The sequence below is a fragment of the Pseudophryne corroboree genome, chromosome 4 (genome assembly GCF_028390025.1).
Source record: "Pseudophryne corroboree isolate aPseCor3 chromosome 4, aPseCor3.hap2, whole genome shotgun sequence".
In the NCBI taxonomy this organism is placed as follows: Eukaryota; Metazoa; Chordata; class Amphibia; order Anura; family Myobatrachidae; genus Pseudophryne; species Pseudophryne corroboree.
The window spans coordinates 637,101,040-637,125,961 of record NC_086447.1 but is presented as its reverse complement, the minus strand read 5'-3'; the positions used below and the strand labels follow the sequence as shown (position 1 = coordinate 637,125,961).

The 24,922-nt window shown below is 49.6% G+C and overlaps 2 pseudogenes; both read left to right on the top strand.

Annotated features, from left to right (window-relative positions):
• The first annotated feature begins 12,053 nt into the window (after positions 1 to 12,053).
• LOC134912053 (5S ribosomal RNA) lies at positions 12,054 to 12,171 on the top strand (annotated as a pseudogene).
• Positions 12,172 to 12,310: 139 nt separating this feature from the next.
• Positions 12,311 to 12,428, top strand: LOC134913126 (5S ribosomal RNA; annotated as a pseudogene).
• Positions 12,429 to 24,922: the final 12,494 nt, after the last annotated feature.

The window sequence follows — 24,922 nt, the reverse complement described above, 5'->3', positions numbered from 1 at the left end:
CAGGTCTTTCCCCTTTTTCATTGAGCATCACACACTTCAGACAAGCCAGAGAGCGATGCTTGCATTGATCTATGAGGATGAAGCTTGAGACTAGTCCAGGGGCGGAGCTTCAGTTGAAAAAAGCTTCTGACTGGTCTGGGGGAGGAGCTTCCACGAGTCCTGGGGCGGAGCTTAGACAGGCCTGGGGGCAGGGCTTCTGTTGTAATGAGGACTTCACTTTGACTGGTCTGGGGGCGGAGCTTAGGCGGGTTTGGGGGCGGAGCTTCGGGTGGGGCCGTGCAGCAGACTGAGCAGAGTCTCAGAAAGGCAATGGGCCGCCGCCCGCTGGGTGTAGGCAGTTCGGCCAGCGGGTGCTACAGTACAGTTGGGCACCTGGGAGGTGAGTGCGGTTGCTGCGCTGGTGGTGACAGGATTTTTTTTTTTCCTGTCAAAACTGCATTCGATCCTGTGGGCCTATTTTCAGTGGGGGGCCTGGAGCTGCGGCTCCATCCGCCCCATTGGTAATCTGGCCCTGGCGTTGCGTACTACCTCCCCTTCCAGAGGGGAATCGGTAAGATCTCTTTGAAAAATCAGTGAGGGGAATCATCTGTAAACTCCAGTATGTCCCCCTTTGGATTCTATTATTAACTCCCAGGCCCAAGTCCATTCCCGGACTGACGGAAGAGTATTAGACGAGTTCCCACCGGTGTGGGCTCCAGCCAGATAGACCCAGCGACATGCGGTGGATGTGGTAGAAACAGAAGACAATATCCGCTTCTGCGAACCTAACAAGGCTGCAGAGCTCTTACCTTTTCACCTTCCACTATCTGCACAGAAAAGGGAAAAAAGAACGGTATCGAACCGGTTAAAATGACTGCATCCCACAAAAGAATGCGTCACCAACCGTTGTGAGGGAATCTAACTCACGAAGGTAGACTTACCAGTGGTATTCGCCGAGAGTAACTTAACTGAGGCATCCTCAAACAGCGGTACACCGTCACAGGGAAAAACTCCAGTATCTCTCGGAGTCAGCCTCAGCATTCCTCCGGCCACACTTACTGCAGACGCACGGCAGCCTGCCACAATGTTATAGAGAAGAACCAACATAAGAAATATCCCCTTTCTCTTCAGGGTAATTCTATCGGATGTCTTTCCAAATACAAGCACTCCCCCATGTGCATGTAATGCAAATAACTTCAAAGCATAGAAATAAAATATCACTTAGCTTCCTGTATACGATCCTTTGTGACAGGGCCCCGTGCCGACTAGGAGTTGACTTTCACAGTATTCTATCCGCGGCGGGAAAAGAATAAACACTCGGACTCCTCGTGAGGATCTGAGACCAACTCATCACGGCCGACCTAGAGCTTTATCAACAGAGCGACCAGCACATGAGAAGGAATACTTTTACTTCAGCATTCATTAGAAATCTTAACATATTGTAATACACATATACCCACATATCCTATATATATCATATATAATAAGAATTTACTCACCGGTAATTCTATTTCTCATAGTCCGTAGTGGATGCTGGGTACTCCGTAAGGACCATGGGGTATAGACGGGCTCCGCAGGAGACTGGGCACTCTTAAAAGAAAGATTAGGTACTATATCTGGTGTGCACTGGCTCCTCCCTCCATGCCCCTCCTCCAGACCTCAGTTAGGGAAACTGTGCCCGGAAGAGTTGACATTACTAGGAAAGGATTTGGAATCCAGGGTAAGACTCATACCAGCCACACGAATCACACCATACAACTCGTGATAACTATACCCAGTTAACAGTATGAACAATAACTGAGCCTCTCTCAACAGATGGCTCATACAATAACCCTTTAGTAAAGCAATAACTATATACATGTATTGCAGAGAGTCCGCACTTGGGATGGGCTCCCAGCATCCACTACGGACTATGAGAAATAGAATTACCGGTGAGTAAATTCTTATTTTCTCTGACGTCCTAGTGGATGCTGGGTACTCCGTAAGGACCATGGGGATTATACCAAAGCTCCCAAACGGGCGGGAGAGTGCGGATGACTCTGCAGCACCGAATGAGCAAACTCAAGGTCCTCCTCAGCCAGGGTATCAAACTTGTAGAATTTTGCAAAAGTGTTTGAACCCGACCAAGTAGCAGCTCGGCAAAGTTGTAAAGCCGAGACACCTCGGGCTGCCGCCCAAGAAGAGCCCACCTTACTAATTTAGGATGCGGCAGTCCAGCCGCAGAATGTGCAAGCTGAATCGTGCTACAGATCCAGCGAGCAATAGTCTGCTTTGAAGCAGGAGCACCCAGCTTGTTGGGTGCATGCAGGATAAATAGCGAGTCAGTTTTTCTGACTCTAACCGTCCTGGAAACATAAAGTTTCAGGGCCCGGACTACGTCCAGCAACTTGGAATCCTCCAAGTCCCTAGTAGCCGCAGGCACCACAATAGGTTGGTTCAAATGAAACGATGATACCACCTTAGGGAGAAATTGGGGACGAGTCCTCCATTCTGCCCTTTCCATATGGAAGATCAGATATGGACTTTTACATGACAAAGCCGCCAATTCTGACACACGCCTAGTCCAAGCTAAGGCCAAAAGCATGACCACTTTTCCACGTGAGATATTTTAGCTCCATGGTCTTAAGTGGCTCAAACCAGTGGGATTTTAGGAAATCCAACACAACGTTGAGATCCCAAGGTGCCACTGGAGGCATAAAAGGGGCTGAATATGCAGCACCCCTGTAACAACGTCTGAACTTCAGGCAGTGAAGCCAGTTCATTTATTAGAGAAAATGTATAGGGCCGAAATCTTGACCTTTATGGATCCTAATTTTAGGCCCTTAGCCACTCCTGACTGTAGGAAGTGCAGGAATCGACCCCGCTGGAATTCCTCTGTAGGGCCTTCCCGGCCTCACACCAAGCAACCTATTTTCGCCATATACAGTGAAAAAGTCTTGCTGTCACGTCTTTCCTAGCCTTTATCAGCGTAGGAATAACTGCATCCGGAATGCCCTTTTCCGCTAGGATCCGGCGTTCAACCGCCATGCCGTCAAATGCAGCCGCGGTAAATTTTGGAACAGACAGGGCCCCTGTTGCAACATGTCCTGTCTGAGAGGCAGAAGCCCTGAGTCCTCTGAGAGCATTTCCTGCAGCTCCGGGTACCGAGTCCTTCTTGGCCAATTCGGAGCAAAGAATATTGTTCTCACTCCTCCTTTTATTACAATTCTCAGCCCTTGGGTATGAGACGAAGAGGAGGGAATACAGAGACCGACTGGAACACCCACGGTGTTACTAGTGCGACCACAGCTATCACCTGAGGGTCCCTTGACCCGGCGTAAAACCTTTTTTAGCTTTTTATTGAGGTGGGACGCCATCTAGTCCACCTTAGACAGTTCCCATCAATTTGCAAACTGCGTGAAGACTTCCTGATGAAGTCCCCACTTTTCCGGGTGGAGGTCGTGCCTGCTGAGGAAGTCTGCTTCCCAGATGTCCACTCCCGGAACGAACACTGCTGACAGTGCGCTTACTTGATTCTCCGCCCAGCGAAGAATTCTGGTGGCTTCCACCCTCGCCACCCTGCTCCTTGTTCCGCCTTGGCGGTTTACATGAACCCCTGCGGTCTGACTGGATCAGAACCGGTTGGTCGCGAAGCAGGATCTCCGCTTGACTTAGGGCGTTGTATATGGCCCTTAGTTCCAGGATATTGATGTGAAGGCAAGTCAGTTGACTTGACCACAGACCTTGGAAATTTCTTCCCTGTGTAACTGCCCCCCACCCTCGGAGGCTTGCATCCGTGGTCACCAGGATCCAGTCCTGAATGCCGAATCTGCGGCCCTCGAGAAGGTGAGCACTCTGCAGCCACCACAGGAGAGACACCCTGGCCCTGGGGGATAGGGTGATTAATAGTGATGAGCGGATTCGGTTTTACTCGGTTTTACTCGGTTCTCAAAACGGCATCTTATTGGCTCACGGATGTCACGTGTTTTGGATAGCCAATAAGATGCCGTTTTGAGAACCGAGTAAAACCGAGTAAAACCGAGTAAAACCGAACCTCGCTCATCACTAGTGATTAACCGATGCATCTGAAGAGGTGATCCGGACCACTTGTCCAGTAAGTCCCATTGGAAGGTCCTCGCATGGAACCTGCCTAAGGAGATGGCCTCGTATGATGTCACCATCCTTCCCAGGACTCGAGTGCAGTGATGCACTGACACCTGTTTTGGTTTTAATAGATTCCTGACCAGTGTCATGAGCTCCTGAGCTCTCTCTATCGGGAGATAAACCCTTTTCTGGTCTGTGTCTAGGATCGTGCCTAGGAGAGGCAGATGAGCTGTAGGAACCAACTGCGACTTTGGAATATATAGAATCCAGCCGTGTTGCCGTTACACTTCCAGAGAAAGTGATACGCTGTTCGGCAACTGCTCTCTTGATCTCGCTTTTATGAGGAGATCGTCCAAGTACGTGATAATAGTGACACCTTGCTTCCGCAGGAGCACAATCATATCCGCCATTACCATGGTGAATATTCTCGGGGCCGTGGAGAGACCAAACGGCAACATCTGAAATTGGTAATGACAATCCCGTACCGCAATTCTGAGGTACGCCTAATGAGGTGGATAAATGGGGACCTGAAGGTCAGGGGTGTATCTACCTATTGGCCAGGATGGCACTCGCCAAGGGCGCCAGGCAAGGAGGGGGCGCCGTCCGGCTGTGCCATTTATGGCCAGGGGGTAGAGCCAAGTGGTACTGTTAGACTTGGTGACTGTCTGTCAGTGCCGGCGCCAGTGTCCGGCAGCAGCGCACTGCACCTCGCTTGTAATCAGACAACATAAACTACAGCTCCCTGCAGCCCTTGTTGCTGAGAGCTCCCGGCACCAAGGGCTGCTAGGAGCTGCAGTTTACTTTGAGTCTGATTGATCACTAGTGCTGAGCTGTGCTGCTGGACACTGGCGCTGGCAGGGCCGTCTTAACAGCAGTCTAGGCCCCTGGGCACAGCAATGCACTGGGCCCCCTACCCATCCTCCAGCGGTAGGGGTGGGAGGTGCTATCAGCGGCAGCTTTGAAGTCCCGCGGGCGCTAGGGGGTGTTCTATCTTCCACTCAGCATGTAGGACCTGGAGCAGTAATTTCTGCTAATTACTCCTTTACTGCACAGATGGGGTTAAACTGTAGAAGAGGGCATTGGGCAGAATGAAGGGGCCCTGGTACATGACTTCCAGGGTGGTAGGGAGTGTTTAATACGTAGGGGAGGGGTGGATAGTGGAGTGGGCTTAATATTTATCAATTTCCGGTGGGAGGGCAGCTTGCTTGACTGCAGATATCTCAAGTTCCTGAAAATGTATTTCTTAGCTTTGAACGGGATAAAAAAACCAGAGAGTCCCACCTTTCAGAAGGTTCTGGGGACTTGGGGATTAGAGTTCAGGAGCCAGAGCAATTTACCAATGAAAATCTAAAACTGCATATTAAGCGTGTGGCGCTGGAGCAGTGAGCAGCTGCTTGAAGGCTGATATCTCTGGTTCTGGGCATAGAAGAGACAAGCTGCCAGTGTCCACCAATAGGGGAGAGTCGCAGCTTTAGGATTATACCTTCAGAAAAACTCTAAGTCAGACAGAACCTGGGATATCTGGTTGGGAAGAGCAATTAACAGGCTTGGATGGGGACCACTGCTTTCAAGTCGGATATCTCCAGTTCCCCAGGTCCGATTTGCAAAAATCTGGTACCCCTGGAAAGAGGGGACCCTCAGCTATCAGCCTAGCGCCCTTATACTCCTGGGGCCCTTGGGCAAGAGCCCTTTGAGCCCATACGAAAAGACGGCCCTGGGCGCTGGCAGTGACAGACAGTCACCAGGTACAGTCAGAGCCGGATTATGGGAAGGGGGGGTCAAGGCACAGGACTGCCCTGTCCTGCATTGGGCTAGGGCCATAGATGGAGTGGAAGCACGGGGGTGGGACTACACGGCACTCACTGCCAGGCAGCCCAGCAGCATGGAGGAGAGGGAGAGAGGACAATGAGCTACTAAAGTACATGCAGTCAGCGTACCCTGCCTGTTATGTGGGGGTGACACTATATAATCTGTCTGTCTGTATGTGTGTCTGTGACTGCATTTATGTATGTGACTATATGTGTATGTATGTTTGTGTGTGTATAAGTATCTACTGTATTTGTGTGTGTTTTAGTGTGTGACTATGTATGTGAATAAGTGTGTAACTATGGGGGTCATTGCGAGTTGATCGCTCGCTGACGATTTTTGCAGCACAGCGATCAGGTAAAAAAATGGCAAAACTGCGCATGTGCCGCAATGCACACGCGCGTCGTACGTGCACAAAGAGCATCGCTGCTGTGCACTGGATCTAGCGTATCTTCCATTCGCACAGCCGATCGCAAGGAGAGGGCGCTAATGGGTGTCAACTGACGGTTTTCTGGGAGTGTTTGGAAAAACGCAGGCGTGGCCGGGCATTTGTTGGACTGGTGTCTGACGTCATTACCATGTCATTCGTCGCAGAAATCATCGCACAGAATAAGTAACTACAGGGCTAGTCTTGTTTTACACAAAATGTGTTTGCATCCGCTCGGCTGCACAGGCGTTCTCACTCCTGCAAAGTGAAAATACACGCCCCCGTGGGCGGCGACTATGCGTTTGCACGGCTGCTAAAAGTAGCTAGCGAGCGATCAACTCAGACTCACCCCCTAGGTAGAGTATGTATGTGACTGTATTTTATCTACTGCATGTGTGACTGGACTGTATATCATATCTATGTGTTTTGTGTGTGACTATGTATGTAAGTGTATATGTGTGTGCCTATGGGCAGGATCAGATATACTAATGGCAAATGTGGTTTGACCGCATTCCCCATATAAAATTAGGAATATATTTATTAGCACTAGTCCACATTTCCATTTTCTATTTGCATTCCCCATATGACCTGTATAGGCAGTGTTTTCTATAGGGTTATGACTGAGTGGCGTAACGTGAATAAGAGACACTACTGTGCGGTGTAATGTGATACTGTGTGGCATAGTTTGAATTGGAAGTACTATTGTGTGACCACAACCCTTCCCCACAAGGCCATATTCCTTTTTTGACACGCCTCCCTTAATTCAAATATGTGTATGTGTGTGTGGGGGGGGGGCCTGACCTGACTTTGCCAGGGGCGCTCGGACCCCTAGATACACCCCTGCTGAAGGTATGCATCCCTTATGTCCCGATTCACAATAAAGTCTCCCCCTTTTTAGGCTTGCACTGACCGCTCTTAGCGATTCCATCTTGAACTTGAACCTTCTCAGGTATATGTTCAGGGATTTTTAATTCAATATGGGTCTGACCGAACCGTCTGGTTTCGGGATTACAACATGGTCTAATAATAACACCCTCTTGTTGAAGGAGGGGACCCTTGACCACGACCTGTTAAAGATACAATTTGTGAATTGCAGTTAACACTGGCTCCCTCTCTTGGGGGGAAGCCCGCAGGGCCGTCGGTGAGGGGGGACATCTTCTCACAGTCCAGCTTGTATCCCTGAGACACAATATCTATTGCCCAGGGATCGAACAGGGAGTGAACCCACTTGTGGCTGAACTTACGAAGGCATGTCCCCACCGGGCCTAGCTCCGCCTGTGGAGCCCCAGCGACATTGGTGGATTTTTGTAGGGGCCGGGGAGGACTTCTGTTCCTGGGAACTAGCTGCCCGGCTCTGACAAGAAAGGACGCACCTCAGACTTTCTTGTTTCTTTATACGAAAGGCTGCATTTAATAATGTCGTGCTTTCTTAGGCTGTGCAGGAATATAAGGCAAACTAGCAGAATTACCAGCTATAGCTGTGGAGACCAGGCCCGAGAACCCTTCTCCACACAATCCTCAGCCTTCCATATGCCTCTTAAGTCGGCATCATCTGTCCAATGCATATTCTACAGGACACGTCAAGCAGAGAACGACATAGCTTTGACTCTTGGACCCAGTATACTCATGTCTCTTTGGGCATGCTTTATAACTACATATCTATCACTTAAGACAGCATCTTTAATATATATATATATATATATATCTATATGCATACTAGGGTCTCATCTCTGCTGATAAGGTACCTGTCCACGCTGCCACAGCGCTATAAACCCATGCCGACACAATCGCCGGTCTGGGTAGTATACTATAATGTGCACGTTATCTGCAGGATCCCTGAGAATAGCAAGTGCTTGTTACGCACACCAGTGCTAACAGGAGTATACCGGTGTATGAACAGAGAGGGAAGCGAAGCAAACGAACTCACAGACAGTATAACATAACATACACAGGAGGTGATGGAATAACTAATAAACACAAAGTGAACGGAGAAGCCCAAAGGCTCAGGAATTGGGTGTCTCCCTAGTGTCAGGAATGCTCAGATGGAATAGAGCGGACAATGAAGCGATGTGTAGTGATTTAACATGTGGAGCACCTGAAATTATGTTGCTAAGAGCAACAGAAAAAACCCCAAAGGGTTACCAACGGGTGTGGGAATAAACTCCTTGGTCAGAGATAGAAATATAGACACAAGGAGAGTATCCACAATCCTATCCCCCACTTGCAGGGCACAGGTTCAGCTTACTGCCACTAAACTGACACCTGGACGCCCTGCACAGTGAGGGAGGATTAAGCAAGCAGGTCTGAGAGTACAGCCGCAAACCTGCTGGGTTCACAGAATAGCAAAAGAACCCCAGCAGGTCAAACAACTGACTCCAGTCTTACTGCTAGGTCCGGAATGGCAGAATGAAGTACCGAATCCCAAGGCCTATTCGCAGTAAGCAACAAGTAAATACAAAGTCACACAGTACTAGCTAACTCTCTGGAACTGACTAACAAACAAAGATTCAGCAGCATTTGCCTAGCCTGAGAGGATGGTTTATATAGCAGGTGCTGTCCACGCCCCACTCAGACCTCACAGACTGTGAGCACAAAACCAGCGCCGGATTCCCTGCCGTGCACAGAGACTGTAACCACTACACAGTAAAAACCCGGACCGGAGTATCAGCTGCGCTCAGGTTACTTCGCTAACACTTGCCTCCCGGTTGCCATGGCGACGTGGCAGCACAGAGCAGGAGATCCTAACAGTACCCCCCCTCTGACGAGGGGTCAAAGAACCCCTACCACCGGATTTATCGGGGAACTGTGAGAAGAAAGAGCGTATCAGTCTGGGGGCATGAAGATCACAACTGTGCACCCACGACCGCTCCTCCGGGCCATACCCCTTCCAGTGCACCAAAAATGACAGCCGACCCCGAACCATCTTGGAGTCAAGAACCCTTTCAACCACAAACTCCCTCTGACCCCGTATCAGAAGAGGAGAAGGTCTTCCACTGGAAGAAGGATTACTAACCGCCAGTTTTAAAAGGGAACAATGAAATGTTTTATTGATACCCAATGAACGGGGCAGATCTAACTGAAATGCCACCGGATTGATAACCCTGGTGATCTTATAAGGGCCGATGAACCGGGGGCCAAACTTATGAGATGGCTGTCTCAACTTCAAATTCTTGGTGGACAACCAGACGAAGTCTCCTAATTTGAAGCTGCAGGGTCTTCTCCGCTTATCAAAAACCCTTTTGGTCACTAATGACACAGACACAAGGGCTTTCTTCACTTTCCTCCAAATACCCCTAAGGACCGAAACAACAGAGGAACCACCAGCCGTGGAATCCAGGGGGTCAAAAGAATTGGCCTTAGGATGATGCCCATACACACAAAGGAAGGGAGAGCTCCCTGTAGCAGAGTGAGCCGCGTTGTTATAGGCAAACTCCGCCATGGACAGATGAGCAACCCAGTCAGTATGACACTTGGAGACATAACACCTGAGGAACTGCTCCAAGGACTGGTTCACCCTCTCAGTCTGCCCATTAGACTGTGGATGGTAGCCTGACGACAAGCTCACAGAAATCTGGAGATCAGAACAAAATGCCCTCCAGAATTTGGCCACAAACTGGGATCCACGGTCAGAGACCACATCAAGTGGCAACCCGTGGAGGCGCACAACATGCTGCATAAATAACTCAGACAGGCGTCTGGCCGATGGCAACCCAACCAGTGGAACGAAATGCGCCATCTTCGAAAACCTGTCAACGACAACCCAAATGGCTGTCATCCCCGAGGATTTGGGCAAGTCCACCACAAAATCCATGGAAATGTGGGTCCATGGCTTAGACGGAATAGAGAGTGGATGTAATGGGCCGACAGGAACCCCTCTAGGAGTTTTATTTCGGGCACAAACGTCACATGCCCGAACCCACTGATCCACATCCCTAGCCACCGAGGGCCACCACACCGCCCTAGACAGCAACTCCCGAGTTCTGGCAATACCCGGATGCCCTGCCGACCTCTTGGCATGGAATTCCAGGAACACTCGCTGTCTTAACCTAGGAGGCACAAACAAGAGACCTACCGGAAGGTCTGGAGGAGCCTGCTCCTGTGCTCTAAGGACTAATGACAAGAGGTCCTGGGTAATGCCCACTTTAATACATGATGGGGACACAATGGGCAATGGCTCCTCGGTAGTCTCTTGAACTGGAGCAAAACTCCGCGAGAGCGCATCAGCCTTGATGTTTTTTGACCCAGGGCGATATGTTATCAAAAAATGAAAGCGAGCAAAAAACAAAGCCCATCGTGCCTGCCTGGCATTGAGCCGCTTCGCTGACTCTAAATATGCCAGATTCTTATGGTCGGTGAGAATTGAGACCACAAACTTAGCCCCCTCAAGCCAGTGTCTCCACTCCCCGAGTGCATCCTTTATAGCCAACAATTCCCGGATACCCACATCATAATTCATCTCGGCAGACGAAAATTTACGGGAAAAGTAAGCACAGGGATGAAGGCGATTATCAGACACCCCCATCTGAGAGAGCACTGCCCCAATACCTATCTCAGAGGCATCCACTTCTACCACAAAAGGACGCTCTGGATCTGGGTGTCGCAGCACCTTGGCCGAGACAAATGCCCCAGGGGCTCTCGTGACCAAGCCAAAAGGTGAAACGTACGTTGAGAGAAGCGTCAACAGTGACGTCATCGCGGCGACGCCCAACCCGGAAGCGGGCGGCCGCGCTCGTCACTAACAGCGGGACCAGCAGGACTTTGAAAAGGTAAGTAAAACATATAAAATCCGCCGCAGATCGTGCGGCCAGGGTACATAACACTAGACCACCAGGGTCTTAGGCGCATCACTCCAAATCAGTGCAGCACGGAAACTTTTTCCCTGCTCTAAACTGATTATACAGTGCTTAGCACTGTTCCTTGCGCTCAATAGTGTGCTTCCTCCTTACAAACGACCTATACTGGGTGATTTCATCAGACCATTAGGGTCATCAATTATGCCTATACTTATCATCAATTTGTAAAGAGGTGTCAATTTACCCCATGACAGTGGTAACGGTCATCAGACCATTATACACCACTTTATTTACCCTTGTCACAGATATCGCAATAGCAATCTAAATACTATATTTTCTGTTTCACAACAGCTTGCTGAATTACAGTAATAATCTGTGGCACTTAGTCCTCATACCCGCCCTTGCCTCCAAGGTTCTACTATTACTATATACAGATACCAAAATGTGATCTAAAGATACAATTTGTTTTTTCAATATGCATATGTTTTATGGTAGCATTTTTCATACTTCATCTCTGACTATTTGATATTTGATATGAGATAGAGGTATTCATTTCTTCCTACTTAGGAATTAAAGGTAAGTATTGTCACTTAGGAGCCAGCCCTGAGCTCCGTCATAATATATGACCATTTATTTTCTTTCGCATAGGGACTAACCTACTCTGTGTGTTTTGTCCTTTACATCAGTTAATTAGAGTATATATAATTTTTTTCAAGCCTCACTCTACCTTTTCATACATCCCCCCAAAAAATTTTTTTTCATTTAGTGACATGATTCACACACACTCACATCATATATCACTTTCCTAAATTTCTCCAACTATACACATCCTCCCTAAACCCAGACACCAATTATTTTTACATTGTCTGGAAATACTATCCCGAAACCATCAGTGGTTGTGGTTGAGTGTGAAGTACACTAAAACAGTGCATTCTCCCTTTCCACTCAATTTTTTCCTCACACTGGCCCACGGCCATACTACCCTGAATACGCCCGATCCTGTCCAATCTCGGAAGCTAAGCAGGTGTGGCCTGGCTAGTATTAGGAAGGGAAACCCCCTGAGAATACCAGGTGCAGTGGGCCCCATTTTAATTCTCCAAAACTGACTATACCCCTATGTCTGTTTCTGGAAAAACACTCCCGGACCACCCATGGTGGATTTGTATTCAGCACGGACATTGAAATCTTGCTCTTATTTTCTTTCACTTCTTTCTCACCCCAGGCCCACGGCCATACTACCCTGAATGCGCCCGATCCTGTCCGATCTCGGAAGCTAAGCAGGTATGGCCTGGTCAGTATCAGGATGGGAAACCCCCTGAGAATACCAGGTGCAGTGGGCCCCCTTTTTCCTCTATCTCTAATACAACATTCAACATTGCTCATTCAAACTTGCTACCATATCACTCTCCATTTGGATACCTTTGTATTGAGGCATATATAGTGACGGTCCTGGATATACTCATTTCACTTGAATATACCTATATCCTTCCAATTTATCACTTCCAATATTTTCACCTTCTCCTAGCCACTTGTACCTCATTTGCTAAAAGGGTTAAACAAGTTTTTTTCGCTAAATTACCAGACACGAGTCCTATATTCTTCATACTATTCCTCCTCCCCTTTTTTTTTCCTTTTATTTGAGAAACAATTAAAGGTTAAGTTTTATCGTATTTATATTTTTTTCCATACTTACCTCATCTAATCTAATTTAATTTATTCAAATGAGTGCTCCCAAACAAGGGTTTTTTGTCTTGTCTCTCCTTCCCAACTGTAGTCCAATCTACAATTTTCCTGGGAGCACCGCCAATCAGTAGCAGTTCCTAATCACATTTTTTCAACTGCATTTATATTGGTTTTCTTATGCTATTCATATATCTTACTTAGATTATTAACACTAGTGCGGTTCCAAATTCAACCTTATATACCCAATCCAGGACTGCCTGTACCTTAGAACCCTCCATTTGGAAACCTTCTGAGGAGATAATATACCCTAGAAATGCGATTTGCTGGACTTCAAACTCGCACTTCTCCAGCTTCGCCCCAAGCTGGTGGTCTCTGAGTTTCTGGAGGACTAAGCGTACATGCTTCCGATGTTCCTCCAGGGAATGAGAGAAGATTAGGATGTCATCTAGATAAACAACTAAGAATCTATCCAAATATTCCCTGAGCACATCGTTCATGAATTCCTGGAAGACTACCGGGGCATTAGAGAGCCCAAAAGGCATCACCAAATATTCATAATGCCCTGAGTGGGTATTAAAGGCAGTCTTCCATTCATCCCCCTCTCTTATTCGGATTAGATTGTAAGCACCGCGTAGGTCAATCTTAGAAAAAATGGTGGCAGTACAAAGCTGGTCAAACAAAACCGAAATGAGAGGCAGTGGGTACGAGTTTTTAATCGTGATACGGTTCAATTCCCTGAAGTCGATGCAGGGTCGCAACGAACCGTCCTTTTTACCCACGAAAAAATAAGAATTTACTTACCGATAATTCTATTTCTCGTAGTCCGTAGTGGATGCTGGGGTACTCCGTAAGGACCATGGGGAATAGCGGCTCCGCAGGAGACAGGGCACAAAAGTAAAAGCTTTAGGATCAGGTGGTGTGCACTGGCTCCTCCCCCTATGACCCTCCTCCAAGCCTCAGTTAGGATACTGTGCCCGGACGAGCGTACACAATAAAGAAGGATTTTGAATCCCGGGTAAGACTCATACCAGCCACACCAATCACACTGTACAACCTGTGATCTGAACCCAGTTAACAGCATGATAACAGCGGAGCCTCTGAAAAGATGGCTCACAACAATTATAACCCGATTTTTGTAACAATAACGATGTACAAGTATTGCAGACAATCCGCACTTGGGATGGGCGCCCAGCATCCACTACGGACTACGAGAAATAGAATTATCGGTAAGTAAATTCTTATTTTCTCTGACGTCCTAAGTGGATGCTGGGGACTCCGTAAGGACCATGGGGATTATACCAAAGCTCCCAAACGGGCGGGAGAGTGCGGATGACTCTGCAGCACCGAATGAGAGAACTCCAGGTCCTCCTCAGCCAGGGTATCAAATTTGTAGAATTTTGCAAACGTGTTTGCCCCTGACCAAGTAGCAGCTCGGCAAAGTTGTAAAGCCGAGACCCCTCGGGCAGCCGCCCAAGATGAGCCCACCTTCCTTGTGGAATGGGCATTTACATATTTTGGCTGTGGCAGGCCTGCCACAGAATGTGCAAGCTGAATTGTACTACACATCCAACTAGCAATCGTCTGCTTAGAAGCAAGAGCACCCCGTTTGTTGGGTGCATACAGGATAACAGCAAGTCAGTTTTCCTGACTCCAGCCGTCCTGGAAACATATATTTTCAGGGCCCTGACAACATCTAGCAACTTGGAGTCCTCCAAGTCCCTAGTAGCCGCAGGTACCACAATAAGCTGGTTCAGGTGAAACGCTGACACCATCTTAGGGAGAAACTGGGGACGAGTCCGCAGCTCTGCCCTGTCCGAATGGACAATCAGATATGGGCTTTTGTGAGACAAAGCCGCCAATTCTGACACTCGCCTGGCCGAGGCCAGGGCCAACAGCATGGTCACTTTCCATGTGAGATATTTCAAATCCACAGATTTGAGCGGTTTAAACCAATGTGATTTGAGGAATCCCAGAACTACGTTGAGATCCCACAGTGCCACTGGAGGCACAAAAGGGGGTTGTATATGCAGTACTCCCTTGACAAACTTCTGGACTTCAGGAACTGAAGCCAATTCTTTCTGGAAGAAAATCGACAGGGCCGAAATTTGAACCTTAATGGACCCTAATTTGAGGCCCATAGACAGTCCTGTTTGCAGGAAATGCAGGAATCGACCGAGTTGAAATTCCTCCGTGGGGGCCTTCCTGGCCTCACACCATGCAACATATTTTCGCCAAATGCGGTGATAATATTGTGCGGTCACCTCCTTCCTGGCTCTGACCAGGGTAGGGATGACCTCTTCCGGAATGCCTTTTTCCCTTAGGATCCGGCGTTCAACCGCCATGCCGTCAAACGCAGCCGCGGTAAGTCTTGGAACAGACATGATCCTTGCTGAAGCAAGTCCCTTCTTAGTATCTCTTGAAGTTCCGGGTACCAAGTCCTTCTTGGCCAATCCGGAGCCACGAGTATAGTTCTTACTCCTCTCCGTCTTATAATTCTCAGTACCTTGGGTATGAGAGGCAGAGGAGGGAACACATACACCGACTGGTACACCCACGGTGTTACCAGAGCGTCCCAGCTATTGCCTGAGGGTCTCTTGACCTGGCGCAATACCTGTCCAGTTTTTTGTTCAGACGGGACGCCATCATGTCCACCTTTGGTCTTTCCCAACGGTTCACAATCATGTGGAAGACTTCCAGATGAAGTCCCCACCTCTCCCGGGTGGAGGTCGTGCCTGCTGAGGAAGTCTGCTTCCCAGTTGTCCACTCCCAGAATGAACACCGCTGACAGTGTTATCACATGATTTTTCGCCCAGCGAAGAATCCTTGCTGCCATTGCCCTCCTGCTTCTTGTGCCGCCCTGTCTGTTTACGTGGGCGACTGCCGTGATGTTGTCCGACTGGATCAGCACCAGTTGACTTTGAAGCAGAGGTCTTCCTAGGCTCAGAGCATTGTAACTTGCCCTTAGCTCCAGTATATTTATGTGGAGAGAAGTCTCCAGACTTGACCACACTCCTTGGAAATTTCTTCCCTGTGTGACTGCTCCCCAGCCTCTCAGGCTGGCATCCGTGGTCACCAGGACCCAGTCCTGAATGCCGAATCTGCTGCCCTCTAGTAGATGAGCACTCTGCAGCCACCACAGAAGAGACACCCTTGTCCTTGGAGACAGGATTATCCGCTGATGCATCTGAAGATGCGATCCGGACCATTCGTCCAGCAGATCCCACTGAAAAATTCTTGCGTGAAATCTGCCGAATGGAATCGCTTCGTAAGAAGCCACCATTTTTCCCCAGGACTCTTGTGCATTGATGCACTGACACTTGGCCTGGTTCTAGGAGGTTCCTAACTAGCTCGGATAACTCCCTGGCTTTCTCCTCCGGGAGAAACACCTTTTTCTGGACTGTGTCCAGAATCATCCCTAGGAACAGCAGACGTGTCGTCGGAATCAGCTGCGATTTTGGAATATTTAGAATCCATCCGTGCTGTCGTAGAACTACTTGAGATAGTGCTACTCCGACCTCCAACTGTTCTCTGGACCTTGCCCTTATCAGGAGATCGTCCAAGTAAGGGATAATTAAGACGCCTTTTCTTTGAAGAAGAATCATCATTTCGGCCATTACCTTGGTAAAGACCCGTGGTGCCGTGGACAATCCAAACGGCAGCGTCTGAAACTGATAGTGACAGTTCTGTACCACGAACCTGAGGTACCCTTGGTGAGAAGGGCAATTTGGGACATGGAGGTAAGCATCCTTGATGTCCAGGGACACCATATAGTCCCCTTCTTCCTGGTTCGCTATCACTGCTCTGAGTGACTCCATCTTGATTTGAACCTTTGTATGTAAGTGTTCAAAGATTTCAGATTTAGAATAGATCTCACCGAGCCGTCTGGCTTCAGTACCACAAATAGTGTGGAATAATACCCCTTTCCTTGTTGTAGGAGGGGTACTTTGATTATCACCTGCTGGGAATACAGCTTGTGAATTGTTTCCAATACTGCCTCCCTGTCGGAGGGAGACGTTGGTACAGCAGACTTCAGGAACCTGCGAGGGGGAGACGTCTCGAATTTCCAATCTGTACCCCTGGGATACTACTTGTAGGATCCAGGGGTCCACTTGCGAGTGAGCCCACTGCGCGCTGAAACTCTTCAGACGACCCCCCACCGCCTTTGAGTCCGCTTGTACGGCCCCAGCGTCATGCTGAGGACTTGGCAGAAGCGGTGGAGGGCTTCTGTTCCTGGGAAGGGGCTGCCTGCTGCAGTCTTCTTCCCTTTCCTCTACCCCTGGGCAGATATGACTGGCCTTTTGCCCACTTGCCCTTATGGGGACGAAAGGACTGAGGCTGAAAGACGGTGTCTTTTTCTTTATACGGCAATACTTCCATGTGCCGTTTGGAATCTGCATAACCTGACCACTGTCGTGTCCATAAACATCTTCTGGCAGACATGGACATCGCATTTACTCTTGATGCCAGAGTGCAAATATCCCTCTGTGCATCTCTCATATATAGTAATGCATCCTTTAAATGCTCTATAGTCAATAAAATACTGTCCCTGTCAAGGGTATCAATATTTTCAGTCAGGGAATCCGACCAAGCCACCCCAGCGCTGCACATCTAGGCTGAGGCGATCGCTGGTCGCAGTATAACACCAGTATGTGTGTATATACTTTTTAGGATATTTTCCAGCCTCCTATTAGCTGGCTCCTTGAGGGCGGCCGTATCTGGAGACGGTGACGCCACTTGTTTTGATAAGCGTGTGAGCGCCTTATCCACCCTAGGGGGTGTTTCCCAACGCGCCCTAACTTCTGGCGGAAAAGGGTATAACGCCAATAATTTTCTATCGGGGGAAACCCACGCATCATCACACACTTCATTTAATTTATCTGATTCAGGAAAAACTACAGGTAGTTTTTTCACACCCCACATAATACCCTCTTTTGTGGTACTTGTAGTATCAGAAATATGTAACACCTCCTTCATTGCCCTTAACATGTAACGTGTGGCCCTAATAGAAAATACGTTTGTTTCTTCACCGTCGACACTGGAGTCAGTGTCCGTGTCTGTGTCTGTGTCGACCGACTGAGGTAATGGGCGTTTTAAAGCCCCTGACGGTGTTTGAGACGCCTGGACAGGTACTAATTGGTTTGCCGGCCGTCTCATGTCGTCAACCGACCTTGCAGCGTGTTGACATTATCACGTAATTCCCTAAATAAGCCATCCATTCCGGTGTCGACTCCCTAGAGGAGTGACATCACCATTACAGGCAATTGCTCCGCCTCCTCACCAACATCGTCCTCATACATGTCGACACACACGTACCGACACACAGCACACACACAGGGAATGCTCTGATAGAGGACAGGACCCCACTAGCCCTTTGGGGAGACAGAGGGAGAGTTTGCCAGCACACACCAAAACGCTATAATTATACAGGGACAACCTTATATAAGTGTTTTCCCTTATAGCATCTTAATATATAATAATATCGCCAAATAAGTGCCCCCCCTCTCTGTTTTAACCCTGTTTCTGTAGTGCAGTGCAGGGGAGAGCCTGGGAGCCTTCCCACCAGCAGTTCTGTGAGGGAAAATGGCGCTGTGTGCTGAGGAGAATAGGCCCCGCCCCCTTTTCGTCGGGCTTCTTCTCCCGTTTTTCTGACAACCTGGCAGGGGTTAAATAAATCCATATAGCCCCAGAGGCTATATGTGATGTATATTTAGCCAGCATAGGTACTTTCATTGCTGCCCAGGGCGCCCCCCCCAGCGCCCTGCACCCTCAGTGACCGTTGGTGTGAAGTGTGCTGAGAGCAATGGCGCACAGCTGCAGTGCTGTGCGCTACCTTAAGAAGACTGGGAAGTCTTCAGCCGCCGATTTCTGGACCTCTTCTCTCTTCAGCATCTGCAAGGGGGTCGGCGGCGCGGCTCCGGTGACCCATCCAGGCTGTACCTGTGATCGTCCCTCTGGAGCTAGTGTCCAGTAGCCTAAGAAGCCAATCCATCCTGCACGCAGGTGAGTTCACTTCTTCTCCCCTAAGTCCCTCGTTGCAGTGAGCCTGTTGCCAGCAGGACTCACTGAAAATAAAAAACCTAATAAAACTTTTACTCTAAGCAGCTCTTTAGGAGAGCCACCTAGATTGCACCCTTTTCGGCCGGGCACAAAAACCTAACTGAGGCTTGGAGGAGGGTCATAGCGGGAGGAGCCAGTGCACACCACCTGATCCTAAAGCTTTTACTTTTGTGCCCTGTCTCCTGCGGAGCCGCTATTCCCCATGGTCCTTACGGAGTCCCCAGCATCCACTTAGGACGTCAGAGAAAGAACCCCGACCCAACTGGGGACTGTGAGGGTCTGATAAATCCCTTAGCCAAGTTCTCCTGAATGTACTCTGCCATAGCCTGAGTCTCAGGACGTGACAGGGAGTACAACCTGCTCTTGGGAAGCTTAGCATCCGGCAACAAATCAATGGCACAGTCATAGGGGCGATGGGGAGGTAGTACCTCCGCAACTTTTTTTGGAGAACACATCCGCAAAATCTGCATAACATCCTGGCAATCCTGGCAAACTTAGCTGCGAGAGCCTGACTGGAAGGCTCAAGCAACTCCTGAACCAATCACTACCCCAACTAAGAATCTACCCAGAGACCCAGTCAAATTGAGGGTTATGGGCCCTTAACCAGGGTAACCCCAAAACCAATGGGGCAAAAGAACAGACAGTCACATAAAAAGACAATTTTTCAGAGTGTGTGGCTCCAATAAACAAAGGAATTTGGCTGGTGCAGGAGGTAATTTTACCCTGGGACAATGGTTCCCCGTTTAACCCACAGATCTCAATCTCTGATGCCAAAGGTACTGAGGGAACAGAGTGTTCCAGGGCGAATTGACGGTCCATGAAAACCCCATCGGCCCCACTGTCAACAAAGGCCTCAGTCTTGACAGTTTGACCGAGGATCTCCAAAGTCACCGGAATGAGAAAAGTCTTTTTAGGAAATTCTGACTTCTGGCCTGACAGGATATTTCCCATCATCCTCAGGCCCTGAAGTTTTCCGGTTTTTCTGGGCATGATACTACAACATGACCTTTATTCCCACAGTACAAACACAAACCCTGCTGTCTCCTCCGCGTCTTCTTACGCGAGGAGAGGCGGGTAGCCCCAATCTGCATAGGCTCCTCTGAATATTCCTCAGAGTCTGAGGTTCCCTTGGGAAAAAAGGAAACTGCGGTCTCCCTTTCAAGCCTACGCTCTCTCAGTCGTCTATCCACCCGGATGGATAACTGCATGAGCTGATCTAAGCTATCAGGCGAGGGATATTGTACCAGTTGGTCCTTTATCTGGTCAGAAAGGCCCCTTCGGTACTGGTTTCTCAGGGCTGGGTCATTCCACTGGGTATCATGAGCCAACCTCCGAAACTCCGTACTATAAACCTCAGCTGGCCGTCGCCCTTGCTTAAGAACCGTAATCTGAGCCTCGGCTGAAGCCATCTTGTCAGGGTCATCATACAAAATGCCCAGTGCCGTAAAAAAAGCATCAACACTTTTAAGCGACGGACAGTCAGGCTGTAACCCATATGCCCAGACCTGTGAGTCTCCTTGTAGCAAGGAAATCACCATGCCCACCCGCTGAATCTCCGACCCAGAAGACTGGGGCCTAAGCCTGAAATCACATATCCGCTCTATCACCTCCTTAGAGGAGCCTTTTACCTCAGACATGTCGACACACGCGTACCGACACACCACACACACAGGGGATGCTCTATTTGAGGACAGTTCCCCCACAAGGCCCTTTGGAGAGACAGAGAGAGAGTATGCCAGCACACACCCCAGCGCTATATAACCCAGTGATTACACTACAACTCAGTGTTTACCCAGCAGCTGCTGTATATACAAATTTTGCGCCTAAATTTATGTCCCCCCCCCCCCCCCCCTCTCTTTTCACCCTTTGTGTACCAGGATACTGCCTGGGAGAGCCTGGGGAGCTTCCTTCCAGCGGAGCTGTGAAAAGAAAATGGCGCTGGTGTGCTGAGGAAGAAGGCCCGGCCCCCTCAGCGGCGGGCTTCTGTCCTGTTTCTGACTAAAAATGGTGGGGGTTTTACACATATACAGTCACAGACTGTATTATGTGTATATATTACCAAAAGGTATTCTTATTGCTGCCCAGGGCGCCCTCCCCCCAGCGCCCTGCACCCTACAGTGACCGGAGTGTGTGGTGTGCAGTGGGAGCAATGGCGCACAGCTGCAGTGCTGTGCGCTACCTTAATGAAGACCGGAGTCTTCTGCCGCCGATTTCATCTCCTTCTCTTCTGACTTCTGGCTCTGCAAGGGGGGCGGCGGCGCGGCTCCGGGAACGGACGATCGAGGTCAGGCCCTGTGTTCGAACCCTCTGGAGCCAATGGTGTCCAGTAGCCTAAGAAGCATAAGTTAGCTGCACGCAGGTAGGTTTGCTTCTCTCCCCTCAGTCCCACGTAGCAGTGAGTCTGTTGCCAGCAGATCTCACTGAAAATAAAAAACCTAACAAATACTTTCTTTCGAGCAAGCTCAGGAGAGCCCACTAGGTGCATCCAGCTCTGGCCGGGTACAGATTCTAACTGAGGTCTGGAGGAGGGGCATAGAGGGAGGAGCCAGTGCACACCAGATAGTACCTAATCTTTCTTTTAGAGTGCCCAGTCTCCTGCGGAGCCCGTCTATTCCCCATGGTCCTTACGGAGTTCCCAGCATCCACTAGGACGTCAGAGAAAGAGTTTTAACAAAAGTAAGTTCTTACCATAAAACTCGTTTTCTGCTGCGGGGTACACTGGGCTCCACAAGGAAAGACATAGGGGATGTCCTAAAGCAGTTCCTTATGAGAGTGGACGCACTGTAGCGGGCACAAGAACCTGGCGTCCAAAGGAAGCATCCTGGGAAGCGCCAGTATCGAAGGCATAGAACCTTATGAACGTGTTCACAAAGGACCACGTAGCCGCCTTGCACAATTGTTCAAGGGTCGCACCACGGCGGGCCGCCCAAGAAGGTCCAACAGACCGAGTAGAATGGGCCGTAATGTGAGCAGAAGCTGATAGACCAGCCTTCACATAAGCATGTGCAATCACCATTCTAATCCATCTGGCCAAAGTTTGCTTGTGAGCAGGCCAGCCCCGTTTGTGAAATCCAAACAGCACAAAGAGAGAATCAGATTTCCTAATAGAAGTTCTCTTCACATAGATACGGAGAGCCCGTACCACATCCAAAGACCGCTCTTTGGGAGACAGATCAGGAGAAACAAGTGCCGGAACCACAATCTCCTGGTTAAGGTGGAATGAAGAAACCACCTTAGGTAAATATCCGGGACGAGTCCTAAGAACCGCCCGGTCACGGTGAAATATCAGATATGGGGAACTACAAGACAAGGCACCCAAATCCGACACTCTTCTAGCTGAAGCAATAGCCAGCAGAAACACCACCTTAAGGGAAAGCCACTTAAGATCAGCTGAACCAAGAGGTTCAAACAGAGACTCTTGTAACGCCTCCAAAACCACTGACAAGTCCCAAGGACCCACAGGCGGGACCTAGGGAGATTGGATACGCAACACACCCTGAGTAAAGGTATGCACATCAGGTAAGGTCGCAATCTTACTCTGAAACCACACCACAAGGCAGATACTTGAACCTTGAGGGAGGCCAGACGCAGGCTTAAATCCAGGCCCTGCTGAAGAAAGGCCAACAACTTGGCTATACTAAACTTGGAAGCGTCATAATTGTTAGATGCGCACCAAACAAAGTAAGAATGCCAGACCCTATAGTAAATCCGAGCAGAAGCCGGTTTCCGGGCCCGCAACATAGTTTGAATGACCGCCTCAGAAAACCCTTTAGCCCTTAAGACTGAAGCTTCAAGAACCACGCCGTCAAAGACAGCCGAGCTAGGTCCTGGTAGACACAGGGGCTCTGAACGAGGAGGTCCGGGCGTTGTGGAAGTAGAATTGGATGCTCTGACGATAGGCCCTGCAGGTCTGAGAACCAGTGCCTTCTGGGCCATGCTGAAGCTATGAGAAGCAGAATTCCTCTTTCTTGCTTGAACTTCCGAATTACCCTGGGCAGGAGTGACACCGGAGTGAACACGTACGGCAGCCGAAACCTCCACGGCACCGCCAGCGCATCCACAAATGCTGCTTGAGGATCCCTTGTCCTTGCTCCAAAGACCGGTACCTTGTGATTGTGTCGAGACGCCATCAGATCCACGTCTGGAAGGCCCCACTTTTCCACTAGGAGTTGAAACACTTCTGGATGGAGGCCCCACTCTCCGGCGTGTATGTCCTGACGACTGAGAAAGTCCGCTTCCCAATTCAGGACTCCCGGAATGAATATTGCCGATATGGCCGGTAGATGGCTTTCCGCCCAATGTAGAATCCGTGAGACTTCCTTCATTGCCAAACGACTTCGAGTGCCGCCTTGATGGTTTATGTAAGCCACTGTGGTGGCGTTGTCCAACTGTACTTGAACAGGACGGTTCTGAATTAAATGCTGGGCCAGGGTCAACGCATTGAAGACCGCCCGCAATTCCAGAATGTTGATCGAGAGGAGAGATTCCTCCTTGGTCCACCGACCCTGAAGGGAGTGTTGCTCCAGCACCGCTCCCCAACCTCTGAGACTGGCATCTGTCGTCAACAGGACCCAGTCGGATATCCAGAAGGGACGGCCCCTGCACAATCGTTGGTCTTGGAGCCACCAGTGCAGCGACAGACGGACCTCCGGAGTCAATGAGATCATGTGAGACCTGATCCGGTGAGGTAGGCCATCCCACTTGGCTAGAATCAGCCTCTGGAGGGGGCGAGAATGGAATTGAGCATACTCCACCATATCGAATGCTGATACCATGAGGCCCAGCACCTGCATCGCCGAATGTATCGACACTTGCGGACGAGAAAGGAAGCAACGAATCCTGTCATGAAGCTTCAGGACTTTCTCCTGAGACAAGAACAACCGCTGGTTGTGAGTGTCCAATAGCGCTCCCAGGTGCACCATGCTCTGAGCAGGGACCAGGGAGGATTTCTTCCAGTTGATGAGCCACCCGTGGGCTTGTAGAAACCGGACAGTCATATCCAGATGACGTAGGAGAAGTTCTGGGGAATTTGCCAGGATTAACAAGTCGTCCAGATGCGGCAGTATCTTGACCCCTTGAGTACCACCGTCATCACCACCATAACTTTGGTGAAGACTCGCGGCGAAGTAGTTAAACCAAAAGGTGACGCCCGAAACTGGTAATGGAGGTTGCCAATCGCAAACCTCAGGTATTGCTGATGTGACACTGCTATAGGAATATGCAGGTAAGCATCCTGTATGTCGAGGGAGACCATGTAGTCCCCAGGATCCAAGGCCAGAACTATAGAGCGAAGGGTTTCCATACGGAACTTGGAAACTTTCACAAACCTGTTCAATGCCTTGAGGTTGAGAATGGGGGCTGGGAGGACCCATTCGGTTTCGGGACCAGAAACAGCGGAGAATAGTACCCCCGGCCACTCTGAGCAAGAGGCACCTGTACTACGACTCCTGTATCCAGGAGGGTCTGTACCACCGAATGTAGAGTGTTTGCTTTTATCTGGTCCAACAGGACGTCTGTCCGGCAAAATCGATGAGGGGGGCGGTTTTTGAAGGCTATGGCGTAACCTCGAGTGACGACTTCCCGTACCCAGGCATCTGAAGTGGTGTTCAACCATTCCTGGGTATACCCTAGAAGCCGGCCCCCCACCCTGGGATCCCACAGGGGGAGGCCCGCCCCGTCATGCAGCAGGTTTATCGGTCTTGGAAGCTGGCTGTCACAACTGAGGGCTGGTGCTGACCAGGGGGAGCCTCAGTTGTAGGGGCTGAGGTATATGTGTACCTGGGAGGCAGTACAGGGTTCTTAGGCAAGCAGGGAACCTTTAGAACAAATGCCCGAAGGCGTGACCAAGACAACGAAGGAAAGTTCAAAGGTTTATTAAACACAGTTCAGAGGAATACGGATGACTTGGTACAGGTAACAGGAATCACAGTTCAGAGAAATACTTGGGATCGATGGCGGAGCACCGACGGAGACTTGGGATCGATGGCGGAGCACCGATGGAGACTTGGGATCGATGGCGGAGCACCGATGGAGACTTGGGATCGATGGCGGAGCACCGATGGAGACTTGGGATCGATGGCGGAGCACCGATGGA